The 19,897-nt window shown below is 38.8% G+C and overlaps 1 long non-coding RNA gene across 1 annotated transcript; it reads left to right on the plus strand.

The window, feature by feature from the left end:
- Window positions 1–6,020: 6,020 nt before the first annotated feature.
- On the plus strand, window positions 6,021–8,517 carry LOC115788487 (uncharacterized). Its single transcript, XR_004020592.1, has 5 exons — window positions 6,021–6,084; window positions 6,559–6,913; window positions 7,441–7,673; window positions 7,920–8,140; window positions 8,275–8,517. It is a non-coding gene; the product is annotated as an uncharacterized LOC115788487 (long non-coding RNA).
- The last annotated feature ends 11,380 nt before the right edge of the window (window positions 8,518–19,897 follow it).

Genomic DNA, 19,897 nt, shown 5'->3' on the forward strand with positions numbered 1-19,897 from the left:
GGCCTGGAAACAACCGGCCGTTCGGGAAACATCCCGAACCTCCCGATGGCCACCATGCCCCTGTCCGCATCATATTTTTGCATCGTCTCGGATCGCTGAGAATCTCGGGTGAGTGAGTACGGACAAAGGACCGGCAAAGTGTACCTGATTCTAATTCAATTCAATTCAATTCAATTCAATTCAATTCAATTCAATTCAATTCAATTTTATTTATATAGCGCCAAATCACAACAAACTGTCGCCTCAAGGCGCTTTGTATTGTGGGTAAAGACCCTACAATAATACAGAGAAAACCCAACAGTCAAACCGACCCCCTATGAGCAGCACTTGGCGACAGTGGAAAGGAAAAACTCCCTTTTAACAGGAAGAAACCTCCAGCAGAACCAGGCTCAGGGAGGGGGGGGTCATCTGCCGCGACCGGTTGGGCTGAGGGGAGAGAAAGACATGCTGTGGAAGAGAGCCAGAGATTAATATCAATTAATGATTAAATGCATTAAATGCTAATGGAGATGCCGTCAAATCGCGGCGAGTCGTTCCGTATGGAAAAGCGGCTTAATTCTCTTGTCTCTATGTGCAATGCGATTCGCTACCTGCTGCTAGTTTAGTGATATGGAAGAGTATGATTATGCATATGATTATGCTCCCAGTCACTACTACAGCACAGACACTAATGGCATATTAGGTGAAATTGGATAATTTCCCACGGCACACCTGACGAGCTCCCACGTCACACTAGTGTGCCGCGGCACAGTGGTTGAAAAACACTGCACTAATGTAATCACAACATAACGAAATTGTTGTTCTTATACAACCATGCTTCATTTTGTTGTGCCTTTTCCACATAGTTATTTTTCCAGGTATTGCTTGTTTTGTTTTTTTTGGTATGTTGGCTTTTTTCTTTCTTTTGTTGTTGCAGCATTTGAATTGTTTTGGTTAGTTTAGTGGTGCTCTGTCCTCTTTTTCTGTCTTCTCCCCTTTCTCTCATTTTTTTTCTCTTTTTTTTCCTCAGCCTGTCAACTGGAATTAAATGTATATGTACACAAATAAATAAATAAAATAAAAACACAAACATTAACAAGAAAAGCTTATAGAGACTCCATAGAGCTTATCTTGGAAGAATAAATATGTTTGGCACAACAGTGCATTCAGATCACGATTCTACTTGCAAACACTGCCAGACATGACAGGCTTTATATATGATGATATATATAAATATATATATGATATATGATGTGTGTGTGTATGTGCATATTGCTTTGTAAATAAAAAAAAAAAGAAATTCAAACTTGTGCCTCACAATTTGTTTCTCCCCAGCTAGCAAGCGAAGGTTCAGAAGACGTTCACTGAACGTCCCCTGAAAGTCTTATGTTCAATGTTCAGCACATGATGTTCAGTGAATGTTCCTTCATCATGGAAATTTTTTTGCTGTGCTTTTATTTCATCGGTTGTTATATCTTTTACATCTGCAGTGTTGTTAACAATATTTTTTCACCAAATTTCCATTTTTTGTCTTGGTGCACCCCTGACGTTCTCTGAACGTCCTGTGAACGTTTGGAAATAATGTCTGTTTCTGTAAAATGTGGCTTATGTAAATGTTAGCATGTAATCTTCTTAAAATATTTAAGATATATGCAGAAATATATGCACAAATTTATAAAATAAAACAGTTATTACAATTACAAGTACATTAAAATACAACTGTACAACTAAAGAATAAACAGGTGTCACAATAAGATACCACACAAATTATTTGTGCTACTCCAAAGAAGAGTTTCTGTCCATCCCACGGCAATGCAAAACATCACCAGTCTTTCACCTTTCCCTCAGCAACCAAATACCGTACGTTGCCATATAATTTTGTGATTGGCTGTTGTGCTCCATTTTTCCATCCAATAGGGAACAAGATTGTGGTTTTTTTTTGTGTGTGTGTTTGTTTTTGCTACCAAGAACTTCCTGCCCATCTCCTGCACACAAACACGAGGATAATATACAGGAAAAGGCATGGCATGATTTAAAAATTAGTACGTAGTTTGAAGTCTGCATTTTCAACTCTAATTGAAATCAGCGAATCAGTGTCCTGCTGTTACGTCATCTGAAGTCGACGATATCATAAATTGATGCGTCGGCGCCTCTGTAGGGGTTAACTAAATATAAAACACATCAATTCAGGTAATGCTTTTTAAAAAACACAAAACCATGGTTAGTTTTAATTGTGTTTATTTAGCAATCTGTACTTTTCCCGTTTTCTTTCTGTACCTCACAGTTACCAGGTTTGAATTTCGCGCGTAACAAACAATGCGATTACGTAGGAAGTTACATGGTATCAGACGCCAACCGCCATCAGACCCACAAGAACGAGATCGAACAACGCCATTCCGCCATTTCTTCGCACGACTACCAGTGAAGGTCCAACAATTACGAGCTCCAGAAATATTCCTTTATTTCAGCTGATACCGACCAAAACTAAAGTGTTAAGTAAGTTTATTTATCACTGTTTGTATTTTGTTCAAAAACATAGTTATTAGGACGTAAAGTAAAATTTATTACGGTAAATACCATGCTTTGTTTGAAAACGATGGCCACCGCGGCTGAGCCGCGTTGTAAGTAGTACTCATACATTTATGTCCATACGGTTTACAACCAGAATTTTGACTTAATCATGCATGTAATTTGTGCATCAATGCACAAATTACATGCATGATTTTGTATTTGATCTTTTCACGTGATATAACTGGACCTTGGCTTCTTCCTTTTACAATATTATCCAGATCACTAGCTAATAGCACAGTTACAGCACCACTCCCAGTTCGGTTTATTATTGTGCCGATTACATTGAAAAACACATTTTTTTCAGTCAAATGGGCTGGTGTGCCCTGAGTTGGCTCTAATCAAATTGAACTCTGAAAAGTGTGGCTTATTACCATTAGGCTATCACTAAGAATGGCAAACAAATCTGATTCATTCTCAAGATGGACTCTTTGGAGGCAGGCTTGCCGTGCTGCAAAAGGAAAATTTGAGTGTGGAGATGATGACAGTGAAATTGATGAATATCCTGAACATCTGGTTGATAATACTGCATTTCAGCATGACACCCTCGGCATACTTGGTGATTCAGTTGTAAGTTCCGATTCTAGTAACAATGATGATGGCATGCTCAATGAAGGTGACACTAAAAGTATACCTGTGAATGTATCGCTGCTTGGGACGTTTGTAGATAATGAACCTGGCACAGACTTTTTTGACCAACATGATATCCGTCATCCTTCTGACTTACCATCTTAATCATTTGTTCACATTGAAAATAGCTCTGAATCAGAACCGGATTGCTCCACAGATTCTTCTTTCTTGGATACTGAGAGTGAGGAGGACATTTGCTTGGGTGATGAGCTCTCAGACTGGGCAGTCACATTTCAAATAAAACAGGTTGCTCTCTGCAGTCTTTTGAAAATTCTTAGGAATTGTGGACATACCGATCTTCATAAGGATGCAAGAACCTTGCTGAAGACAGATACCAGCTATGCTTCAAATATCCTGAACATTGCTGGTGGATCATACTATCACTTCGGTGTGGAAAATGGTGTTATTCAGAAACTTCAGGCGTATCAGCACCATAGCTTATTTAGTTCCATTAATAAGATTTCATAGCAAATAAACATTGATGGCCTTCCATTATTCAAAAGTGCTTCTGATCAGTTCTGGCCAATCTTGGGTCTAATTGAGGAGCTTCCCCAAAAAGACCCATTCATAATAGGTCTGTATTGTGGAAAACATAAGCCTACTGATGTTGGTTTATACCTTGACAAGTTTTTAAAGTGGTATTGTGTTTGCTGGTCATTGTTACCAATTACAGATTTCCACAGTGATTTGTGATTCACCTGCACGTGCATTTGTTAAATGTGTAAAGGGTCATTCTGGATATTTTGGTTGTGATAAGTGTAAACAGATTGGTGTCCATCATGAACGAAGAATGACATTCCCTGAAACTGATGCTGCACTGAGAGAGGATGAAGATTTTGTCGTTGTGGATGAAGATGATGAACACCACACAGGGCCTTGTCATTGGAATGTTCTTGGCATAGGCATGGTGACTCACTTCCCTTTAGACTATATGCATTTAGTCTGTTTGGGTGTCATGAGGAAATTGATTTTTTTGTGGAAATCCGGCACTGGTGCTACTCGTCTTGGCCCTACTCAGATCAGTACCATTTCAAAATCAATGGTAACGTTGAAGCCTGCAGTTCCTAAGGAATTAGCACGCAAACCACGCTCTCTTTGGGAAGTAGACAGGTGGAAATCTACTGAGTTCCAACAGTTTCTGCTTTACACCGGACCTATTGTTTTGCTAGAAGTGCTTGACATTGCAGTGTACCAGAACTTCCTGTTGCTTTCGGTGGCAATGCGTTGCTTGCTCTCACCAGCACTGTACCAGGACTACTGCCAATTTGCGTCTCAACTTCTGGTTCAGTTTGTTGAGCATTTTGGTCTTTTGTATGGCCAGAGAAACATAGTTTATAAGGTCCATAGCCTGATTCATTTACCAAATGAAGTGTTATTACATGGTTATTTGGAAAATATTTCAGCATTCCCTTTTGAGAATTTTCTGGGAAGGATTAAGCGCATGCTTAGGAAGCCAAACTCAGCCTTGTCACAAATCATAAGGAGACTATCAGAGAAGAGAAAAACTTCTCTCATTCACCTGCCAGAGGTAAATGCAGCAACAGGGCAGCATTTTCATGGCCCATTGCCTTTGGGTGGCAGAGCACTTGCATATGAGCAGTACAGTGAACTGCACTTGGACTTTGGTTGTATTGCTTCCTCAGAGGGAGATAATTGTGTGCAGGTGAATGAAGAGGTCGGGTTGGTTCAGAACCTCATCACATCTGATGATGAAAAGTTTGTGCTTGTTAAGTTCTTTGGTAAGTGTGGTGATTTCTTCACTTACCCTGTGCATTCCAGTATTCTGTCAATTTATCGAGTGTCCCACTTGAGACTAGAGATGGAACTAGTCAGAGCCAGTGACATCACTTGTAAATGTGCTCTTTTCCCTGAAGAAGGCAAACCCACATTTGTGACAATGCCTCTGTTGCACTCACTATCAGAGAACAATACAAATGATTAGAAACCTTTAGCTGTGCTGGACATTCAGGTCGTCTTGTAGTATTAGATGGCTTTGATAAATATTAACTTCTGAAGTCCTTTGAGTACATGTATTAGACTATTGAGTAGGTAGATATGTACTAGATTTGAGTTTGTCCTACTGGCACATGGATTATAACTTAGGTGGTGGTGCCAAGCAGCCTTTATTTTGGTTAGTAGTAGTCTAAATGAACAGTTGCCAATAGGCATGTTGAAACATGTTCACAAAGTAAAGTAAAAACCCTGATGCTTATGTTTACAGAATCAAGTGTATTTGCCACTTGATGATGACTGGGCTGGGCTGTGCTGGGCTTTATTAGTGAATAAACCTGACCAGTACATGTAGCAACATGGTTTTAGGATATAGCAGTAATTGTTGGATCTGCCAGTGGTTAGTTTAAGTTTGTTTTGGTCTGTATTAGGAATGGCTTACTCTGTGGTGGAGTTCCAGCACAAACAAACCATCGATGGTGAGGAGCAACTTACAACAGAGGTTGACATTGTGGCTTCTTCATGGATCCAAGGCAATGATAAGCTCTGCTGGTGGCCAGGTAGCCATTACACAAGTACAATGGCTGAAAAGATGGCTAAAAACAAAGTGGAAGTCAGTGACCCATGGAATGCATATGAAATCAAGATTCTGTACCGCCATGGTAAGTAGTGCTATTCAAAAATCAAAATATTTTGATAATTGATTGCTTTGTTCTTTAATCATGACAACATTTCTCCTTCTTGATTGTTAATGAGTTTACCTTCTACATTGGCCTAGCCAAGCATTTGTGCATGATTTCTTTGGAACATATGACAAATAAAATAATGATTACTTTTTATTTAAATTATCTTTCAGACGACTACCTGAAAGCACGAGTCGCTTGGCCGAGGATGTTTCAACCTAGAAACAGAAACGGAACCAGAAGCCCAGGAGGGTAGGGGTAAAAGAAAAAGAAAGTAGGTAGTTTATATAGCAGTCATTATGTGAACTAATTTGAAAAAACATTACTTAATCTACTATAACAAACCTCTTTTAATTACAGCTAATATCAACATTGTTCGCTGCTATGAAGATACTGATTTGTGATGTCCTTGAGCTGGATTTAAAAAAAACAAACAAACCTGCATTTACTACGTAACGAACATGCGACTATCAAAGGTGGTTCTTTCTGAGAACTCCTGCATCATTATAGCCATGACGGTCCCCGACCCTCACCACTCACTACAAATATAGTATTTAATGACGATTAAGGTGTGAACCATTCACTTTGAAAGAGTAAAAGTTTACTCAATTGTTCATTGTGAAACCAGACAATGGTCATGTATGTTTGCCTTGTCGTAATAATGAGATGTGTCACATGGAGCCATTTAAACCTCTCATGTCTGTAAAGAAGTTGTAGTAATTTCTTATGGAATGTTTCTTTCTTACAGGCGAATTAACATTGATTTTGAGAGTGAGGACGAAGAAAGACAGTCGAGGAAAAACCTTCCTCGACTGTCTAAACCACCTGCGGTGCCCATCATCAGAAGTCACCAAGCGACATCATCCACCACCAGCAGCCACTTTCATAACACATCAAACACAGTTACCATTGCCACCCACCACCCATCTGCACCTATCGGGCATATCATTCATCCATTAGTGTTGGAAAGACCGACCTACTGGGCATGCGCCAAGTAGCAGTATAGCAGCAACGTAGCAGTAAGATCGGCAGTGGATGGCGAGTGCCGGAGTGGACTATGAAGGAAAACCTTAATGTGTGTAGTGTGCGTCATTGCTGAGGATGTGAGTGATCATTTAACTGCCTTTTTCTTTATTGTGTGTCGTACTTACGAGTAGCCTGAGTTGTAGGTGACGTAGTGTGATCAACCTTACAGTTAAGTCCGATCCGTGATGAGCAGGAACAATGTTCCCTTTGTATTCCAATACAATTTCTCCTAGTGTAAACTGTGGGCAGACTTCACCCTTCAGCTCACATCCATGTTAGAATGTTCACCTTGCTTGTGCCATGCATGTTATGGTGATACTAGTTGTAAGCTAGCGGTTGGCTTGCCGACCCATTTGCCGAGGGGCATGTAGCAACATGTCTCCATGTTATGAGCCATTGTAGCCACTAGATGGTAGTGTTGCATTACATTTGAATGTGAATTCCCTAATACCTGTAGAACTGTAGTGAAGTAGGAGAAATAGGTAGAATAGTGCAACTTCCTGACCTGTTGTCAGATGTTTAGTAAGTTGATGATGTTTATTCAGATTTATCTGTTTATTGAGTTTATTAATGTAAATATTATTTCTTTATTAATCTATTTCAGACCACACATACTATCACGCATGCCTACTGATGTTACTGTGCTGTTCGTATGCCAAAGCCTGATTAAAGAACACGACTGCATGTGATGGGCTGCTGAGTGTTCTGATCGACACACCGGGAAGACACCCAATATCACCTATACAGTCCTTTCTGCTAGCGCTATCTAACAATTAGCTACGCCCACCAACTCCATCCAAAGTGAAACGGGATCTGGAACGAGAACTCCTCTATCAGGTAAATGTGACAAACAAAGTACACACAAGAAGTGAGGACACTTCTAGTGAGTGCACTATCATGTCATATAATACATTATAAATATATATCATTTCTGTAATTAAATTTCAAAACGGTAGGGCAATGGCGAATTAATTGTGTGCTTTTAAACAGAAACATGATTCCTTGTTGCCTAATTGAAACTAGGTAATAATTACTTACTAACTGATATTTTATGTTTCTCTGATCTTTTATCATTCTTTTCAGAATACAACTTTCAGCTTAAAGTTTTTAGGGCCATAGAGGAGGTCAAGGCAATAGCTCTGAACAATGCCAAGATGCTGCAAGCACTTCTGACCCAACAGGCTGCTAATAATTCTGTGGAAGAGCTGGACCCATTGGATGAGCTCGCGCTTCCAGCCTCCAGCTCAGAAGACTTAGAAGCTCTGAACCGGGCACTTGAGTCCGGAGCAGTCAGAAAAACAGTGGTATGCGTAATTGATTGACATCTGTCTTGTACAATAAGTTCAATAAAGCTGGATACTGTATGACAGTCAAAATGAGCCTTTACCTTCTGTGTAAACAGTGACTTTTAAATTTTTTGTATTGTTTCACATTTTAGGTGCACCATCTGGCAGTCATTGGAGGAAGGGATCTGAGAGCTGCTGTGTATAATATTTTACCAAAGATCGTCACAAACCGCCTTGCAGAACAATACAGCCTCTATGGACGGAAAGGCAAAAAAAATTTCTCTGCTCACAAGCACTTGGTGGCCGTGATATTTAGTACCGTATTTTCCGGAGTATAAGTCGCACTTTTTTTCATAGTTTGGCTGGGGGTGCGACCTATACTCCGGAGCGACGTATATGTGACATTTATAACACATGAACCAAAATACTCCAGCCACTTGACATCTCCATGAACTGCAGCTTTAAGGCAGTCTTGCGTAACCTGTGGGCGCAGTGGATGATGGATGGAGAGCACAGCTTAACGGCAACTGGGAGAATGCACCCCCCCCCCCCCCCCCCCAAAAAAAAGTGCGACTTATAGTCCAGTGCGACCTATATATGTTTTTTTCTTCTTTATTATGCATTTTTTGGCTGGTGCGACCTATACTCCGGAGCGACGTATAGTCCGAAAAATACGGTAAGTACTAAAAGGTCAGAATTTAGACTGAAGCTTTAGCCATTGTGCACTTTTCTCTATAGCCCATGAAAATCATCTTGTCTTGCCTCCTGACACCAACCACGGTACTCCAATTCACACTTCCAGTTTCTTTTTTGTCTGTATATTTTTCAGGGGCTGTACGAAAGAACCAAGGGTCAGATACTCTGAGTGATACTGAGATCCTGGCAGGTTGGGAGTTTGGCTGAAACATGCGAAGTGTCGTAAAGACAAGTCGGCCAATCGAGGACAGGACAGGACAGGAATGATGAGGAGGACGAACCCTAAATTGGGACTATGCAGCTGCAGCATTGCTAGTTTGACCTGTTTCTCTGTACTAACAAGTGTTCTACTGTAGAGTAGAAGACTTGTGTTTTTGTTTAGTGGTGTTTAGTGGTGATCCAAAAACATTGTTTAAACATACTAGAAAATGTACATGTATATAGTAAAAACAAAATTAAAGCATAATTGTTTATCAAATCATTGCATTGCCTTGGTTGTTATTAATGCTTTGATCTTATCCAGGCCTGCACTTCACACTAGTTTCAGGCAAACACATAGGGTCAAACATGGAAAACATTTGCAAGTATTTTGCAGTCTTGAATTATGCAGTTAAAATATTTTAACATTGATTTTTCTTTAAATGGAATCATAGATCATTACAAATTAAACTGTGCACATAAATCTAAAAATTTTGTGGGAAATGGCTTATTTTGCAAAAAAAAATAAAATAAAATAAAACTGCAGCAAAATTCTTCTCTACCAGTTAAATTAAATTGTTCTTTGCTGACTGTTAATTTTAAGTGGCTGGAATCTATATTCACGTTTGATACAAGTGCGGATGAATCTCACTGGAAAATGGAGGACATATGTTCACAGGCAAACCTTAAAAATACATTCAACACGCCATGTTGGAAATATCAAAAGTAAAACGGTCACTGAACATCCTCACAGACGTTCATTGAACGTTCAGTGAACGTTGTCAGTGAGCGTTCACCAGACGTTCAGTGAATGTTCATCAGACGTTCAGTGAACGTTCACGGTGAACGAAAATGTGCTACCCCGTATACTGACGAAAGCTGCAGTTTACTAGCGGCGCCCGCGTCAGTATACGGGGACGAATATGCCTCTTTTCTGCAGTGTAATTTGTAGCACATGGTTAGAACCGTTAAGGGCCAATCACATTTATAATTAGAAAATATTTCAAATAATATTTTCAGACAATGACCTGCTGGTTTAAATAGCAAATTTTATCATGAAGTGTTGCCTCTATTGTTGGCACACAGTTCACCAAAATTTTACATAACCTTTTTTATGAACAATAATGAATGAATTATTACTTCAGTATAGCCCATTACTTCAATAAAGAGAGGGGAGTTAATAAATAGGCTTGACATGAATACATAGATGGGCCTAAACCTTGCTAATAAGAGTTGTTGCACAAATCCACGACTTCTTTTTTGGGCAACATAAATTATCCCCGTCCTAGTTTTGTCATGCCATCCTCCAAACTTAGTTAAAGCAATAATTATTGACACAGTGACCTTCTTCAACACATTTCTACTGTGTGGTGAGCTGCAGCTAAATAAAGGACTTCGTGTCAGTGGTGTAATACAAATCAAAATATAATTACACAAGTCAAAAACAATGACCCAAGAACAACATGCTAAACAAAAAGAAACTTTATACACTATTCTGAGGAGGTTATGGAGAAGGACTTTTGGTAAGTCTCAAGGATGAAGGAGAAGCACTAAGGAAGAAAAAGAACCTGCTGTAATGCTACTGGTAGTGTGGGCTCTCTTACCTGTCTGCACAGGTAGTTTTTTTGCCCTTAAAATTACTGAAGCAATTTACTGCAGATGTGCATTGTTAATTTATTTGATGCAAAGATATGGACACTTTTTTTGGAGTGCTGCTTTTATTTTACATTTGAATGAAAAAAACAAAATGGTTGGCAGCAGGCACTTTACTGCATTTTAAAATTATGCAGTCCATTCAAGGACTAGTGACACGACATCTATGTAATACCTTTCATACATCATATTGTGCTCATTCATTTATTACCAGTATCTTGAGAAAGTGGGAAAGACTTGAGGAAGTTCCTGCATTTTAAGACACACTAACACGCACTGTAATTAAAATATATTACAGAGGGATGTTTGTGGTGGGGGTTGAAATTCAGGATTGTGGGGGCTGGAAGAGCCGTTTCCATTATCATTAAGTGCGAAGAATGAAAAAAAGTTGAATGCTAAAGCCATGTTAATTCTCTCCTAACTGTCAGCATACGCAGTTTCTGCACCTATAAATGAATAAATAAATATTGCAGTATTTGGCTGGACACTTGTGTTGCAGCACATGTATCTGCTGTTGCATTGGCTCCCTTTCACAGCTTAGCAGAGTATTAAAATAAATCACAGAGGCGATAACCTAAGATTAGCGGCAAGACACCTCAGTGCATCGAGTCATGCTGAAAGTAAGCCTGCATGACTGCGATCGTTGCCGCTGTGACTGCTCGTTTATTTGAAAAGCCGGCGTGTCAGCAACACGGGAAAATTCCCCATAGTTGTAAGGGCCAAATCTTTGGGTCCCTCCCCTAAAACAGCTTTTCACTGAGTCGTCACCCTAAATATTTAGAACAGAGCTCCACATATTTCTGCTACATTTCTTTCTGTATGCGCATGTGTACCAGAATACGCACACACAGTACTGATGAGCAGTCCCAGTGCTCTGTGTCCTATCACATCTAAAACGCACCCTTCCCGGACCCAACATTAATCAATTCACATTTAAATTTCAATTTTACTTTAAAAAACATTAGCAGTGCAGTCAAATAATTGTTTTATGCTTTCATGTTCATTAGTCAGCAATAACCACTGAGTGCAAGCATCACGGTCTTCTGTTTTTGTGGTGTACACAATATCTATTTCAGTGTTTAGCTGAACACCAAGTTTTTTACTCAGTTAACATAATCACACTGAATCACTGGTTTATTTTTTCTCCTAAAAGGACCTCCATCAACTTTCATCACCATAGGTTATATCCTTAGATTGGGACAGAAAATGCCAAGCTGTAATTTATGTATTATTCATAACTGCTCTGTAGCTTTTAGAGTCCACAGGGTTCTAGCCAGAGGTTGATCGCCTGGTGTTTCACTGGTATCAGAACTGTTCGCTCTTACCACAATTTAGCAAGCAGTCATCTGATACCAGATACCACCTGGCTGTGAATTGTTTCACCCTGGTGGTGAAGTCCACCTTTGAAAGCACAGTGGGGACTTGAATGAGGAACATTGTTCGCACTGAATGTTGGAATTCTACGCTATCAATTACCTTCAATCAATCACCTGACCAACAGACGTTCCTAAACTGTTCAGCCACAAGTTATCATTTGACAGTCTCAGGTTAATGAGAACAGCTGTGGTGTGATGATGGCGTCAACATTTTTGTTGACACTCAAACGAGTGTTGACAGAGAAGGTGTGGATGTCAGCACAGCATTAGATAGGAGTGGTCATAAACTGCTTGCATGTTAAACTGTAGATCTTTTCTTGATTTTGTGACCAGACTGACAGTAAGCTGAAAGTTTTGTGTTTTAAATGTATTTATTTTTTTTAGCCAGCTGATAAGTACTGACTAAATAAAAATTATGCATGTTTCCACTGTGTGGTTTGGTAGACAAATAAGTCAGCAGTAATTACAGAAATACAAACCTCATTAACAGTAAAGGGGCTCCAAATAATACTTGACAACACTTTATTATGCATTAAAACTTTACTGCATATTGCATTTCATAGCTAGTGAAAAACTGAGGAAAGGCTCTTGATTTTAAAATATATTGTCCCATCTGTGGTTCTGTACTGTAATCAGTAATTCATTAATAAATTGTAATTATGAAACAAGGAAGGACTTGTTAGGTTCCTGGGAAAACAGCCTATGTAAACAGAGTATAATTTGCTGAATTACTACAAAAACAACTGTGTAAACAGGGCTGGACCCAAAATGCAATCCAATATGACCTTTTGAAATGAGAATAGGTAAGTAAACCTATTACCTATACCATACTACTGAACTCACACAACTGAACTGTATGCAGCGGTGTAGTGCCGGATCATTATTTACAGTAGAATTTCACTTTACACTAATAAACATTCACATCTGCAGAACTGCAAGACTACCCCGTACTGGAGGAAGGAGACAGCTGTTCACCCCAGAGCAGGAACAAGCCATCATAAACATGGTCAGAACAGACAACAGCATATGTCTCTGACTAATATCACAAAGTTACATTTAGCACTATCCATTCCATAAGTTTATCTGCACTGGGCTGTCTCCTTCATAGATATCAAGTAAGCAGATATACAGGGTCCCGTTTATATAGAACTCTGAATGGGTGAAGCAACTGCGCTATGAATAATGTATGTACAGGTAGGCTACTCTGTCCTCTCACTGGTACTGTAATCCAGTGCCCTGTACAACATAACTTTGTATATTTCATACTGCCACACAAATGCCATAATGTTTGGTTTCAGAGAGTTATGGAGCTAGATGCAGCTGCTGTGGAATACAAGTTCCTATTCACTGATGAAGCTGGCTTCAGTCTTGTCAAAACAAGGCGCATGGAGAGGAACATCATAGGACACCATGCCATTGTTCGTGTTCCTGGGACATTGATGAGGGAGCATGCCAAGGGTGGATACATCACTCCAGACGGTGCTTCACTCACTGTCTGGCCAGAGAGGACATTGGTTGTAATATAGATGAGGTTTTGTGGCCAGACCCAGACAAGAGACAAGCTGCACCCTAATTTTTTCTTTGGAGTTAGAGGCCTGTTGTGTTTTGTAATGTGTTACTGTATATACAGTATGTGTGTTTCAGTGATTTTCATGCCCAAGGAATAAACATTTCCCTGGTAATGTTGCTTTAGTTTATAGTGGTGTATTAATTGTGGAAATTTACATATTATGACAGACCGTCACACTGAACACTCAAAAAACAGAAGCCAGTAGTGTTTTCAGTTTATTCCATCAGTGTGTAGTTATGGTGTAGAAAAGGCTGTTGATTGGCTATGTGTTAAGTCTGGATTTAAAAATACCTTTCCTGGTGACCAGGGTGGTTCAGCGGTTGATCAAGGGACCACATATGCTGCATGGCGGTGCAGACAGCACAGGTTCAAGTCCCGACCTGTTGCCATTTACGGCGTGCCTTCCTCCCACTTTCCTGTTTGTCTACACTGCAAAACTGTCAACTAAAGCTGCTAAAGGCTGAAAAAAAATTTCTCTTTTAGAGTAATACTTTTTTTGCTTTTTTTTTTAAGCGAATTGTAATTAAATGATTTAAGTAGATACATAGTCTGGGCTAAGGCCCTGTTTACATAAGAATGTTTTCAGATGAAAACGAGTTCCAGAGTGAAGCATTTCTGTGTAAACAGGCAAAAATGCAACTTTTTGAAAACGGGGGTACTGGCACATGCGCACTATGGTTGCGACTCCTATATCCACACTGCCGACTTGTGGCCTGACAGTGGGAACTGCAGATTTTTCAACATTGCGTGTTTCCATGTAAACGGAGATCGTTTGTGAAATATTTAAATCTGAACGTGTTACTTTTCAAAAATGAAAATGGTAAAATGACACCGTTTCCACTGAAAAAGTGTAAACGGGGCCTAATAGTGTAGTGTATCAGTGGTGAAACTAAAAATTAGCAATGTACATTTATTATTTAACTTAATTTCAGAATCCACTTGTACCTGACAGAGTGATGAAATTCATGACAGTACTTATACTCATTCATCCTAATTTACTCATCCAGATGGTTACCAAAAAACAAGAAATGATAATGAATTCGTTGTCCTTTCACTTCTCTATTATGCTTTTGGCATAAGTAAGAAAAAACACAGGTGAAAAAAAGCTGGGCTGTAAGGACTCTAAGCAACAAAAGCAGCAAAAACTAGAAAACCATAATCAAACAGAGACTATTTAATAATAACCAAGAATTCAAAGTCCCAACAAGCCAAAACGCAGTGTTCAAAAACCCAGGACCATGACAGGTTTATACAGTAGAATAGTTTGTGATAACGTAGCCCTCCTTTGGCTGAATATTGTGCTCCATCTGAGCTGTTAGTTTTATCAAGAAAACATCTGTTTCAATCTACAAGCCCACACGCTGTCCCCAGCAATTTCCAACAGTTTATTTTTTATCAAAAGCATAAAGATTCACCTTGATTTGAATGTGTTAGAAGAAACATCCATAAAACCTGAGCTTACACTGTATTATTTTTGTATAGCACATTTGTCATGAAATGCTGTGTGGCAGACAGTAAAGATGCCAACGCAGGTTAGCACAGGGTTAAGATACTAAAAATACACTGGGCTGGACAGGAGCCAGGAATATACTAACTAGGAGGAAACTAGGAAACAACATGGAAAAACAAGGAGCAAGGGAGCCAAGGATGAGGACACGACAAAGAACTGAGAAAGACAGACAGTATATAAACAAGATCAAGGTACAGAGAACAGGAGATATGACTGAATGGGGAGACAAGATGACTAAGGGAATAAGACTCAGAGACTAGACAAACACAGGGTCACTACAGAGGAAACAGAAAGGGAACAAAATAACCTAACTAGAAACCGAGAACTAGAAGCTAAGATAGAATACTCACAAAGAAATAATTTACTGAAAGTTAGAACTTGAAACATCTTCAGTCAAAAGAATAGATCATGAACTAGTGGATTTGTATGTACATCAGAATGTGAATTAAGTCTTAAGCAGAAGAGAATGAATGGATGGATGGATTTTAACCTTTGTGTTTGGATTGGAACATTTTTAAGTATCCTAAATTGCATACAAATAACAAACCATCATCTTTAATTTTGGATTTTGCTACAGCAACACCCCCTACAGCCATCACCCTCTCAATAATAGATTTGTTTGTAATGCTGCCTCCAGGTCATGTATTGTATTATAAAATTTTATATGTATTTTATATTATAAAATTATTATAATAATCTATAATTCCATGTAAAGTGTGTATAGTGTATATAATTCCATGTAAAGTGTGTATAGTGTATAGTGTGAATTACTTATTTTTATTCTTCTTATTTATATGTGTGTGTGTATATTGTTGCAGGTACAAAATACATTTCACTGCGCATTGTACTGTGTATAACTGCGCATGTGACAAATAAACACCATCTTATCTTATCTTATATATGTAATCAATATTAAACTACTTTGTTCTACAGCCTTCTAAAGTTGTACTACATAACAGAATGCCATCAAGAATTATTTAGAGCACCATTTGTAGTAATGAAATTTTTATGTCTGTAGTCACTGCTGACACTTTGTCTACTGAATCACTGCTCAGTGCAAACATACATATTGCACTCTTCAGTCAGTAGCTAACAGACTTTATTCTTGCAAGAAAAATTGGCTCAAGAAACTTTTAACTGGATCATCAGTCGATCTGACTCCTTTCTACTTTACCACTGACAGTTCATGCGTTGACACCTTAATGTCACTCCCACACCTTCTCTGTCAACATTATTTTCAGTATCAACAAAGCCGATCCCTCAGAGCACAGCTGCTGTCATTAGCCTGATGGTGACTGTAAAATAAGGACCTCATCTAAGCAGTTTATGAGCAGTGAATCAAGTAACATGGTAGAATTGGCAGAAATAAAACCCTATAATTCCTTAAACCTCCCTTTCATTTAAGTTCAAATCAGACATTTCACTAGAGGGAACTGATATAACCATTAAAACCCATTTCAATTACACCTTCAATGGACTTGATGGACTTCCACCTCCACTGTGGAAGGAGTACCAAATGGCTCCTATAGACCAAATAGTTTTTTAGACAGAGATTATGAATGATATGTAAAGTAAATTTAAAACCACTGAACAACAGTATGTATGATGCTCAGTGTTCAGGATGTATGAGCTGAATAAAAATGTACACTTATTCCACAGTGTGAAAGCAAAAATGCAGGATTATGAACACCTTATTGTGAATTTGGATCTTTGAAAACAAGAAGAAGTGATAGAAAAGACTGGCAAGCCGATGGCTCGATGCTGTGTTTTCAGTGTTTTACTTGAGAGAAAAATAAATATTAACATCATGTTTCTCTTTCTGCCGTCGTGTAAATATGTACTGATAAGCATCAGCTGAAACATTATCAACAAAGACCATGAGGTGTGTCTAATGCAAAAATAACACAAGAAATTACAGATGCTTAGTAAATATTAAATAACGACATCCCAAAGTTTAATTCAATTCAATATTTATAACAGTGGTTATTACTATAGTATTACCAAATAAAACTGTTTAGATGTTTCATTTGCCAAAAAAAAAAAAAAATCAAATCAAATTACTGTCATTTTAATCCCTTAAATTTCTGATTCTGAAAATGTGGTCAAAAACCACTGAGTGGACAGCACTTGTATGTATGTATGTAAAGTAAGTCTAAAAAGAGGCAGAATGTAGCTGCTGCTGCTGTTACAGCACCACAGCAAAGAAGACAAAGCCTGAGAAAATGGCACTGTTAATTTCAGGCCATTGCTTATTGATAATAATAGCCCAATTTTACACATCAACTACAATAATGAACACATAGAAACCAAGAAGTGCATTGTAAAAACAGCCTTTAAGAGGATCTTGCGTCTTTCCTTTGTGTGCAAGCCATAAGCCAAGACAACAACTCCTTTCCTCACAACAGGAAGCATCTCTTAAACATCTTAGCGAGCACTAATTAAGTGGAACTTAATATCACTACAACTACTGGTGAGCTGTTTGGTTGGTAGGGTGCCATGATATGCAACCTACCAGTTGAATTAGTTGCTTATACTACGACGTATAAAAGTGAAAAAGAAGATTAGGCTTTGGGAGAAATATTTAATGAGCAAAAAAACAAAACTTGACACAATCAGGGCACAGAGACACCCATAATGAAAGGCATGAGGCCTGATAAGGACGGCATCACACAAAGAGAAAGTTGGAATTAATCCCCAAACTTTACCTGAAGACACCAGTTTAGGTGCAGTCCAGTTTAGAATTTTACTCACTAAAACTGAAGCACAAACTTCTTTGGCCGCATTATTCATTCTGTGATTCTGTTAAAAACACTCTAAAAATCTACCAGCAGCTCAAACAGTTTATCATGTGTGTCTTTAGGGATTGACTCACCTTTGGAGCTCGTGTCACTCAGTGCTGTTTTGACAAGTTAATGCATTTAACCACTGATTGCTGTTTGGAAATGTCACTGCCCAAGTGTTGCTCTGGAACAGACACCTCTGGCTTCATTTTTCAGCCCGAGAGTTTACTGCTTGATCTGTAGCTGGCAGAGGTGGCAAAAGTACTGACATTCTGTACTTAAGTAGAAGTACAAGTACTTATGTTAAAAAATACTTTAGTAAAAGTCGAAGTACTGGTTCAACTTCTCTACTTAAGTAAAAGTAAAAAAGTACAGGCTCTGAAATGTACTCAAAGTAAGAAAGTAAAAGTAGTTCTTTGGAGGATGTTTCTACCTGCTATTTTTGTGTAAAACAAACCGAACCTCATTATATATTATTGTAATAATATAAAATAGTACATGAGAATACAAATGTTATTCCAATATAAATTGTAATCCTAATGAATGCACTCAGCTTGAATCTGTTATGTAGGACACAAACTGTGAAAGGGAATTTAAACACAGCTCTGTTCTCTGTGTCCTCCATAGTAGAGGGTGACTGTGTCTCCACCTAAACACAAACATAAGGATACTCAGGGGTTACAGTGGGATTCAGAAGGTGGAGGAACCCTAAGATCAGCTGTAGTGGCTCTGCATGGGGAGAAGAATCACAGCTTTCTATTGTGAGCTGCAGTAAATGATGTTGGTGTGCAGGCTGTGATCAGCTGACCTGCTGCTGCTGCTGCTCTGAGGTTTACTGCTCTGTGTGGATGAACTGAACTCACAAAGATGTAACCCAGTATTTCACAGCTCTCTGAGCTGATCTCCATCCCCTACACTGACAGCATACAGGCTGTAGAAATGTTGGATTCAGTGAATGAATCTCAGCATCAGCAGCTTTGATTCAAACTCATCTCTGCTGCACTGATGTAACCTGTAACTCTGACCATGAACACAAACACTGTGCTCCAGTCCAACACAGAGCTTTACTGTAAATACAGTACAACAAACTAACCTATTTATTAAACACTAAACTGCAGCATTTTCATAGAATCTTTGAATTACACAAAGTCAGCATACTTCAGTTTGTTTTCCAGTCCTTACCTTTAATTCTAACCTCTCTTCTTCCTCTCCTGTCCTCTTTCTCCATCTCTGAGTGAACTTCTCTCTCTTTGCTCTCCCTGAAATACAGCAGCTCTTCTTTTAGCTAGCTGTGTAACAAACTGCACACACTTTGTGTGTTTGCTGATATTTGTTGAGCATTTAGAAACGTTGCATTTACCTGCCACACGTTACTCCCTTTATGCTTGCTCCTCTTCAGTAGCGCTAGCTAAGCTGTTTATGTGCCGCAGCGCAATTTACGGACTCGGTCCGGCCCGATTATAGCGCTATAAATGATACATTAATTATATGGGTTTGCGTATTTAATCCCTTTGTACGAGATAAGCCCCGGTGATGGAGGATACGCAGTACGATTGTCTCTTATATGTTATTATTCCTCCATTTAGGCTCAGATCGTTTTATGTTTGACGGCGCACTGACCGGAAATGCAAACTTCTCTCTGACGTTAAAAGTAACGAGTCTGTTTGAAAATGTAAGAAGTAGAAAGTACCGATACTTGCGTAAAAATGTAGGGAGTAAAAGTAAAAAGTAGTCAGAAAAATAAATACTTAAGTAAAGTACAGATACCTGAAAAATCTACTTAAGTACAAGTAACGAAGTATTTGTACTTCGTTACTTCCCACCTCTGGTAGCTGGTGACAAGGTGTGGGGATTAACATTAATCCCGCATTAAAAAAGCTTTACACTTTTGTTTGTTTGTTTTAAGAAGAGAACTCAGAGTAAGAGAAAGGTGAGTGTAATGTGATTGCTGTGCCAATGACATAGTAGTGTTGTAGAAATGTACATATATAT

The sequence above is a fragment of the Archocentrus centrarchus genome, chromosome 11, assembly GCF_007364275.1.
Source record: "Archocentrus centrarchus isolate MPI-CPG fArcCen1 chromosome 11, fArcCen1, whole genome shotgun sequence".
NCBI classification, from domain to species: Eukaryota; Metazoa; Chordata; class Actinopteri; order Cichliformes; family Cichlidae; genus Archocentrus; species Archocentrus centrarchus.